An 11,046-nucleotide genomic window follows, 5' to 3' on the forward strand; every position below is an offset into this window, starting at 1 on the left:
AACCACATGAACTCACTAGGGCCCCAAAATGACATCCCCAATATTTTGATGCTAGTTTCAGAAAGACTCTTAAATGAGGAGAAGTACCTTCCATATGCCTAGCTGTGCAGATTTTGTGCTGCTTTTGTTGTGCCTGCCCGCTTCTGTGATCAGACTTTGCAAAACAAAAGGCTTTTAAGTGTGTATACAGTATTTAACCCCAGTAGGGCAAGTGTGTGTGAGTGTTTAAGATAATAATTTTTATCTAAATTTGAAGCAACGTCTGTTGTTAAAGATTACTCATGAGTGGTAAAAGTGCAGTTGACACAATCATCTATTTTCTTTGACTTCAGGTACACTGCAAACACAATCCAGAAATAAGTAAACATTTCTGAAATTAAGTGTATTTACCCTTAAATTGAGTAGATAAATAAGATGATTTGGAAATGGAATGAGAATTTTTACTCTTAAAATAAGATGATCAGATAATATTCACTTGAATAAGACAATGCAATTGTTTGTTTGTTATTTTAAGTGAATTTGTCTTGGTCCATTGGCAAAGTGTCTCACTTACCTCCTCATATCAGGACAAAATGCTCTTGCTAGTTGATAGCTAGTTGATAGCTCTCTCAAATAAGGTAAAGAATCAATTAACCAAAGGTTATCAGTCTCTGATTAAGCAAATCATTTAATAAAACATTATTTGCCCAAATAATGTTTCATCCATATATTGAATTTTCATTGTGAATTGTTTTAAACACATTCCAATTGCTCTAAATTAGCTAAAAACTAATTTGGACTGATCACTCGTCCCATGTTTTTCAGTCTTCTTTGAAAATAGTAGCTTAGTTTAGTTGAGTTTCATTAGTATAGTCAAAAGTTTTTATCTCAAATGTGTTTGACTTGGAGCTGAACGACTTTTGTTAATAAACTCTTTTGGATGGGAGTTGTGGTTAACACATTCCATATTGTGCAGAGTTATCTGACCATGATTTGAGCTTAATTCATACTTTCATATGCCTTTCTAACATACAGCCAGTAGTGCAAAAGAGAGTCAAATAAGACACCTTTTTGCCAAAATGGATGATTGATGACTTGATGCTGGTCTACGGCCGGGACGAAAACCACAATACTCCTGAAAAAAAAAAAAAAAAAAAAAGACTTTCCTTTTTGCACATACTCTATAACTTTATATAATCTTTATCCATTTTTGGAACTAAAATCAAATAAACACTTTTAGTATGTAACTTTTTTTCATGTTGTTATTTTGCTGATACAATTTAGGCAACCTTTCCAGTAATGGGAAAAATTCTCTTGTGTGAAGTTATTACTGACTTGCCATGTCCTTCAACCATCGCTCTCTTTCTACATAGAAGAATCCAACATAATTTAGGGTGTTGAGTTTAATTTGGTGCGTGTTGATTGTCTTTGAAATTCACTGTAACAGTGACAAATTATTAGTTTGAAGGGAACCAAGGAGTCCTTCCGCTCATCAAAGCTAATCATGCTTTATCATTGGCCTTTTGCAACAGCAGCATTTGAAAAGTCAAGTATACATTAAATTAACTTTTTATGCACTGACAGGACAGAGTTATTGTTGATGAGTTCTGAGAGCAGAAATTATAAAAAGCACATAAAAGAACAGAGCATGTGGAGCAGTTCCTTTTGGAGATGAAAGAGATGATTTTTCTTTTATTCTTCTACAGTTTCAAAAAAACAACCAAAAAAAAAACTTATAAAATGGTACTGAAAAATGACATATCAAATTTTTCCTCTTTTAGGTGAAATTTGATCTGTATGTATAAGAGAGAAGAAAGCAAAAAATGTATTTAGTGCTGTATCAGAGAAATGGTAAAATTTTGTAGCTAATATACTTAGAATCTGTGCATATGACTATCTAATAATTTCTTTACCTTTTTAAATGATTTACATTTCCTCTGTTGCTTTTTATTGAAATTCTACATATCTGATTTCAACCTGAATTACTTCTCTGTGTCTCTCCCTTGCTGCATGCATGCATGCTGTATATATACATATATATTTTTATCCATATCATTATTGTATAAAGAAGACATTAAAAGTACATAAATATTAGATGAAGTCATCTTATCACACAGCATATTTCATTATTTTCATATATCATATACTGCAATAGGATTAGATTCTGCGGAATAATGTAATGAATTTTTATGACTATCTTTGTGTTACAGGAACGAGAAATATTGTGATGTGGCATTTTAAATACTAATAATACCATTAAACATATACTTCCTATATTCCATCATACAATACTTGGTGGCTTATTTAACAGGCATAAAAAAAGTTTGACATCACATTCTCATATTTTGTTAACATAAAAATACTTTGATACTGTTTTTTTTTTTATTTCTGATTCTGCTGTTATGTCAGCAGTCACCAGTCTGGGGCTTCTCTCTGAGCAGAGGATTCATCTCCACAATAACCTGTTCAAGTACCGCAGGAAATCCAAGTGGCAGTCAGCTTCTCCGTTCACCAAGGAAAAAACGCAATCTGGGAAAACCCTGCCCGCCCTCCATCAACAAGACAATCATTGGAACATTCCACACAGACTGGATTCAAAATAGGACACCTTTTTCTGGAAATGTGAGTCTGCAACCTATTCCTCCTTATCAAGTCAAAGAATCTAATTTCACACTGAGCCTGAACTAACCGCAGTGTCTTCCCCTCACTTTCCAATTCTGGTTTAACAGAGTTCAGAGCAGCACTGGACTCTTCTCATTATTCTAAATAAACCTGTTAAACTATTCCCTGGTCTCTCTGTTTGGTCTTCTGCATTTGGTCAGATCTTTAGTTAAATCATGACAATTATTAAATATAGTTAATGACAGACTAGTTTTTCAAGGTGCAGAACTAATCAACAGCAGGCAGTACTTACCTTGTATGCTTATTAATCCTGTCCTGATTCTGCCCATTGTGGACTTCTGTTTAAGTTTCCTTTGAGTTTCAGTTAAACTTTGGTTAATGTAATTCTTTTTTGCTGGTCATTGGTTTCATTACGATTTTTCTATCATATTTAAGCTGCGTTGCGTTACTCTCTGTTGCCCCCTTGTGCCAGTCTCCTTTCCCCTAGCTCCCTTCTAGTTACTTCTATCCACACCTTCTCCATATCAGCTAATTAGCCCATTCTTTGCTCTGCCCCCCATATATACACCTCCTATGCAGTTCCTCATTGCTGGATCTTCTTCATTGCTTCCTTCATGTGTGTTTCTCCCTGGCGTCTCCTGGTTTTGGTTTCTTTTTTTATTGTTCCTGGATTTGTAAGAAAACTACATGATCTATGTTGTGCAGAAACCTTTACATTCAATCCTGTAAATCAGGATTAAACATTTCTGGTTACTGCAGCTCACCCATCAGGGTCAAATATTAGTTTATCATTTTAGTTATACAATGTACTAATTGCTTGTTTTAATTTACATTTTAAAGTTTCTTACCTTAATATGTTAATTGTACATATCAAAGCTTTTATTTCAGAAGTTCTGCAAATACAATTTAGATGCATTTTGACTCTTACCCAATGAAAGAAACTAGTCTGTGACCCCAGAACAACAAGCAGTTAAAGATAAACGATAGATTGATGGATTTAGATTACCGTAATATAATATGAAAAGTATAAAATTCCTCACTTTTGCTTTCCTATAAAAAGGCATGATTGGTGCTTTACAAATGAGCTTTTCTTGATTAACTTATTGTGGCAAAGTTTTTTTATAACTAACACATACCATACCCTGCCATACGGTAACGTACCATTACATACTGTACCATACCGTAACTAACAAAACCAATTTATTTCTAGAGCCCCTTAAAACAACATAGAATATGACCAAATGCTGAACGAAAAACACAAAACTTATAAAATGTTTATATTTTACTTCAGTTTCTCTTCAGCCAAAATGTAAAGCTACTCTCAGGACAATCTGGAAAAAAGGAAACTTACCAAATGCTCTGGAGAATTTTTTATATACCGTTTTTTCCTTTTACTTCTGCTTTGCCCCAAGGATCTGGATTAAAACCTGCCAGCAGATGGAGAAGACGAGAGACCAAACCTGATAGGTGCATTTACATCTCACAGATATACACATTTTAAGCAGGACCCATTTTCCTTTCCAGTTCTACTGTGTATCTGGATCTATTTTAATAAAAATGAGCCATCACAGAATAACAAGTGGCGCAGCAACAGAGTGGGATAGTCAATGTCATTACCCAGTGCAAGAGTCTTCACCTGTTTTGGCGTAGAGATACTGTTACAGAGATGAGTCAGTGTAGGATGTATTAACAATTACTCCTGAACATATAGATTCAACATAGCCTTTTATATTGATAATCAGATATTACACAGTTTTTATAAAGTGGAAAATGTACTGTAGATTCCAAAACATGGTGCTTATACATGTATTTGTCCACAGCGGTAAAGCTTTTCAGATTTTATATCTGTGTGTTGAGGGAGTTTACTGCATCTCTCTGCATTTGTCATGTGAAGTCTGCTTGCATCTTTTCTGAAATATTCAATAGCTGAAGCACAGGTTTGTTTGCCAGAGGCGTCTGTTTCTAATCCTCAGTCATTTTAGCCAAGCCACGTCCTCATGCATGCTGTCTCCCCCTGAGGACATGAATTGATATGATCCTTTGAACAGTAGCACACTCACTCCTGGCCCTGAAATGTACATCCAGCTAAGGCATCAGAAAGAGATTTAGGACACGTCTTTGTCTTTTTATTCAACTAGCCTCTAGTGGCTGAGTAATCATCATAACATTTTCTCAAGACAATTTTCTATACACGTTTCTTGATATTCTACAAGTACTCTAAGGGGTAGATCTACTAATGTAGTTGGTTTTCAAAGAAAGTTGTTTGGTAGATTTTTCAGCCATATATCAACAAAAAACAGAGCAAAACTTTGATTTTCTTTTCTCTTACCAATGACCATCATCCCTAATGGATAACTCTAAAAAACAAAAAAACAAATGAAATAAGCCACTGAAGATTTTCTGTTTCAGCACCACAGATGTGTGAACAGCAGAGATAAGATGGTAAGAGACAGAGGTAAGCTATCCATTTCATAATGCATATGATATGATGTTAAGGCAATGTAAGTTTATTTGTATAGCACAATTCAGTACAAGAAATATTAAAAATGCTGCATGAATTATAAAATATAAGAAAAAATTAAGAAAAATAAAAAGCAAGTGAAGATACAAGCAGGTAGTAAAACACAAAAACTGTTGGACCACAAACTTAAATTTTACTTGATTTAGTCAAAGGCGATTCTAAACAAATACGTTTTTTAACTTTTCCTTAAAGGTGCCGTAGGAGATCTTGACTTGAAGATCTTCCCACAGTCTTGTAGCAAGCAGTGAAATAGAAGGTCTGGAAGTGAAACGAAACAAAATGGTCCCCGCTACAGTGTGAAATCAAATGATTAACGTTGACCAATCACAAAACACGGTCCGTGGTCCACTATTGGGTCAGGGTTGTCTGCTTGTCCCTACCCCCTGTGCGTATACCCTGACACATGAACAACCACCCAATGCTCGTGCAGGACGCCATGGCTGGAAGCTCGCCACTGTTATGCTACGTCCACACCTAAAGCGGCAAGAGCAGCAAAAACGCCTGTGCTGCTTCATTTTTGATGCTTGTACAAGTCTAGTTCTGACGCACGGCTAAAGCATCTCGCAGTGGAAAAAGTGGGTCTGATGCACGTTGGACGGAGCTACCCTATTCTTTCTTTGTCTGTAACAATGGCAGCTATATTTGCTGTGATCAGTAGGTAAAAAGTAGTTTGAATCTATTTCGAAGAGAAAAAGTCCACCTGTAAACATCATCAGTGCATTCATTCCTGACTTCAAATATTGTTTCTGTCAGAGCCGTTCAGACACCGGCGGTGCTCTGTCACTAGGAATCCCATTCAACAGCAGCCTCTGGCCCGGTCCCCTCCTCATGGTTTGCCGTGGTGGCTGGAAGGCATTTTTCATGTATGTAATCCAAACTACAGGCACCAGGATAATAAAAGCGAACATTGTTTTGGGTCAGATTTTATATACACAAAGTGTATACAAAACAACATTTCGTTGAGTACAGCTTTCCAGACAGCAAATGAAATTTCCATTCCATAAAGTGCAGCAGAGATCAAATGTAAACAGTCTGGGAGAAAAAGTTGGTTAGTTAGTTTTTTTTTTTTTTTTTTTTTTTCAACAGTTCAGCAGTCTGATGGCAGTAGGGAAGAAACTGTTGCAGAATCTGCTTGACCAGCAGAACGCCCTCTGTGGTGCTTCTGTAGAAGGTCGTGTAAATGGGTGGGGGCAGTTGGGCTCTCCTCATCCTCTGCAGGAAGTACAAGTTTTATGCCCTTTGACTAGGGAGGTGGTGTTTACAGTCCAGGTGAGGTTGTGTCATGTGCACCCCCAGGAATTTGGTGCTACTGACCACCTCTACAGCTGAGCTGTTGATGAGCAGTGGAGCGTGGTAAGGCCGGTTTTTCCTGAGGTGGACGACGATTTCCTTTGTGTTTTCCACATTCTCCACACTCAGGATCAGGCTGTTATCTTTGCACCAGTCAACCAGCTGCTCCACCTCCTCTCTGTAGTCCTGGTTTTTGTCGTCTCTGATGAGGCCCACCACTGTGTTGTTGTATGCCAAATTTACGACATGGTTGGTGGTGAACCTGGGGATGCAGTCGTGTGTGATCAGAGTGAACTGCAGGGGGCTCAGGACGCAGCCCTGAGGGCAGCCTGTACTTAGGGCGATGATATCAGAGGTGTTCTGTCCGACCCAGACTGACTGAGGTCTTTTTCTGAGGAAGTCTAGCAGCCAATAGCAGAGGGGTGTATTGAGGCCCAGCTGTTTTTAGTTTGCCTGTCCGTTGCTGTGGGATGATGGTGTTGAAAGCTGAGCGGAATTCCAGGAACAGCATCCGCATGTGGGTGTTCTTCTTCTCCAGGTGTGCTAGGCTCAGGTGAAGAGCAGAGGAGATGGTGCCTTCAGTGGAGCATTTCTGTCGGTACGCGGAGGTAGGTACCGAGGGTACCCCCCAAATCCAGCACCCTTAGACTGTATGCTAGCAGTAAGGAAGGAGGCAGACTAGTGAGCTTGTGAGCCACTATCCAGGATGAAACATCCTAGATCTATAAATACATCAAGGGCAAAGCTCCAACAGACGACGTGCTCAGTGAATGTCTCAGACAATGGTGAACAGAAGATGAGGTGCTGGAGGTTCCGTCGTGAGAGGATAATATGTAGTCAGAAAGGGGTCAAAACGTTTGTAAACTTATAAATCTTAGCTGAAACTATAAAAAATAGAAGTTGATATCTGTACCCTATAATGTGAGAAACTAAAAATGAAAACAATAGTAAAAAAGTGAATCTAAATTCAGTTTAGAATTTTAATTACACTTTTTCTTTAAAAAAAATGTCTTAATTGTAGTTCAAATGTAGTTTCAATTGTAATCGTAGTTTCAAATTACTTTTTCAGTTTCAGTTTTTCTTTTTTTTAGACTTTCAAATCAGTTTTTTTCACCTTCAGATTAAGACCCCAATCTGACAGGAGTGGGAAGGGAAATGTGATTGACAGCTTGCTGCAGTGCTGGAGACTTAGACAATTTTTATTGTCATTTTGTATACACATAGTATATACAAAACCAAATTTTATTTTTTTACAGCTTTCAGACAGTAAATGAGCAGTACAGTAGCTTAGCAGTGAAATTAAAATGTCTATTTCCTAAAGTGGAGCGGTATTCAAATGTCCCTTTCCATGTTGCATTCATGGATTTCAGCAAATCCCAACTAGTTGGAGTCACTCCAGCGCTGCTGCAAGCTGTAAATCACATTTCCCCAACCTCTTCCGTCAGATTTGGGTCAAAACCTGAAGGTGAAAAAAACTGATTTGAAAGTGCAAAAAAAAAATCCTGAAACTGAAAAAGCTATTTGAAACTTAAAACAAGAACAAAAAAAAGGAAGTGAAAGAAAGGGTGTTGAATCTGAAAATCTAAAATCTAAAACTGCAATAAAGAAAAAAAAAAACTACTAAACTGAATTATGAATTTTTTCAAGCTGGGGGGAGTAATTTAGATTTAATTCTTATGATTTTGTTTGCTTTTTTAATTTCTGAGATTATAAGGTAAAAATTTGACATTCAATATAAACTTATATTTTTTTCCAGTTTCAACTTCTATTTTTTCAGTTTCAAGTAAGATTTATGAGTTTACAAACATTTTGACCCCTTTCTGACTCCATAGATTAAACCCCACCGAAACATAACTGAAGTAGTGGATATCAGGAAATCCTACCAATGGCTAGACAAAGCCGGACTGAAGGACAGCACAGAGGTACTCATCATGGCTTTACAGGAGCAGGCCCTGAGCACCAGCGCAATAGAGGCCCAGATCTACTATCCCAGACAAAACCCGAGGTGCAGACTGTGCAAAAAGGCCACTGAGACAATCCAGCACATAACTGTAGGGTGTAAGGTGCTGGCAGGGAAATCTTACATGGAGCGCCATAACCAAATGGCTGGAATAGTGCACAGGAACATCTGTGCAGAGTATGGGCTGGAAACCCCAAGGTCAAAGTGGGAAACAACTCCAAAGCTGATAGAAAATGACAGAGCCAAGATCCTGTGGGACTTCCAGATACAGACGGACCGAATGGTAATGGCGAACCAACCGGACATTGATAGACCAAGGATTTAAAACCCATAAATTAAACAAGCGAAGAAAGGACAGTAAGAGTTTTAAGACACAAAATACTGTTAGAGCTTGAAAGTGAGCTAAAACCATGATGGAAGTTGTACATTTGTGGTCAGTGAAAATGTCCCATTCTGTGAAGCCAGTCTGGTAAATTTTTATACATAAATACTCTATTTGATCAACAATACTGTCTGTTATTTATTTTTGTATGAGATGTTAAAAAAAGTGGAAGTGCAATGATATTCATTAATATTAATATTGTTGACTTTGCTTCATGAATCATTATTTCCTCATAATATCTCAGTACTCGCATGTTTTCTCCACTCATTCTAAACATAGCCTACAGCTATATTTCAAAAGCTAATCCAAACCAAGCAGACCCATATTCTCCCAGAGATACATAGAATATTAAAATATAAAAAAACTTTCTTAAAAAAACAAAACATAAAAACTTTTATTCCTTTTATCGACATACACAAGTTATGAACCAGTTGATGCATAGCCAAATTATACATTTTTTGCCTTCCTTTTGCGATCTGACATTTTATGTTTTAATAAGAATAACATTTTCCCAAATATATCAAGCTTTGTAATATTCAAAACATTTAATCATTATAAATGTTATTTAAGCAAACGGTGGAGCTAGCTTGTTACTATGACACACTATTCTTATGTTATATTTTGTTTTGTTTAATACTGTATATAGTTATTGCATATGGTTATGGCGGCAATATTTGCACACAAAAAAATAATAATAACTGAGCAGTTTTGAGTCTCCAAAAATCCTTAACTATACTTGTGAAGTAGTATTAATTGAGATATTGCATCTGTGTTGTTTGTGTAGGGTTGACTGCATTGACTGATTTCTTTCGTGCTAGTGTAACACAAGTAAATTTGGGAAAGTCTGTTCTCTCAGTCATATTTAAATGCAGTCATATTTAAAAATGCAGCTCTTAGAGGCTAGAAATCTGTTAAAATGATCAACTACTGAGGATTGAGCAGCAGGCCGATTAAACTGAAATCGAAAATTCGACCTTTGTAAATGGTACTTATTTTTCCTCAATTAAGAAAAAGAATAGTGTCTGAACATTTATGATAAGTGTAAATAACTAATCTTTTAATAATGTTCTTGGATTTGTGATTTGCATATTTTAGGGTAGCCTAAGACTCCTAATTGAGCATTGTTAAAATATGTTTGTATTAATAAAACAGACTGGCTTGAGAGGCAGCGGGAAACACATCGCTTGCTGCCGATCTCTTTGGTTTCTCTGTTCTTTTCAGAACAAAATGTTATCTAGTAACAGACTGCATGCTTAAGGCCTATTAAATTATCTATAGGTTCAAATTGTGATTGCAAAAGCAAAATAAAAAAATATCAGACTGAAAAGTTGCATAACACCCATTTAATTACATTTAAATAGTATGCTAATTAGCTTGAACTTTTTGAGAAAATAAAACTTGTTGAGAAAATAAAAGTTCGCAGCTAAAGTTCCAAGACAGCAAGGTGCAATAACTCCTTCAGGAAAAAAAACCTGGGAGTGGCAAAGGTCTTGAATAATACTACAAGATTTTGACACTAATCACCTCTTCTTCTGCAGTCTTTTGATAATCTTTTGAAAATGTATTGCATTTCTGGTGTGAAAATACTTTAAAGTATAAGAGGGAAAGTTTCTTTTAAGCTTAATATATCGACAGATATTTCAACATAATTCTAGTAATTAGGAGGTAACATGCAAAAACACACTGCATGACAATTGTTGTTTCATGATGCTGGCTATTCTGATAAGAAACCTAGTTATAAAATACAAGGAAGAAGTAATAATTAGTATTTTGAATGAATCAAGCTAAATATTTTCATATTTGGTATAATGAATTAATTGATTGCCCTATTTTACTTTATGCTAGCAGCTTGAATAAATTTAAATCTGCATTTGGCTTAAACAAACATAAATAGAAATCTTTTTTTTTTCAGTGCACTTCAGCATAATGCCTTTAATTTGAAGTAAAGTTTTTCATTGTTTATTAGATGCTAGAGATGTGAAAAAGAAATTTCTCTGATATCTTATAGAATTACAATTTTCTCACTTTTGGTTTTATATGGACATTTTATATCCTCCATCAATTACTCTGATTTGAGTTTAAATTTGCAGAAACATTTACATTCAAATAAAAGTTGTTCTATTAGATATTATTTGGGTTTTAGATATAGCAATATAAGTGAACAAACTCTAAAAGCAAAACAGGTTCACTCCTTGTCAAGAAATCCTATTCCGTTGTAAAACGTCTTATTTGGTCGAGATTGTGGTTTATAGAATCTCTAAAAAATAAATAAAAAACACAGTTGTCTTTCTT

This window comes from Cyprinodon tularosa, unplaced genomic scaffold (assembly GCF_016077235.1).
Source record: "Cyprinodon tularosa strain WSP-4 unplaced genomic scaffold, ASM1607723v1 ctg4, whole genome shotgun sequence".
Classification (NCBI taxonomy): domain Eukaryota; kingdom Metazoa; phylum Chordata; class Actinopteri; order Cyprinodontiformes; family Cyprinodontidae; genus Cyprinodon; species Cyprinodon tularosa.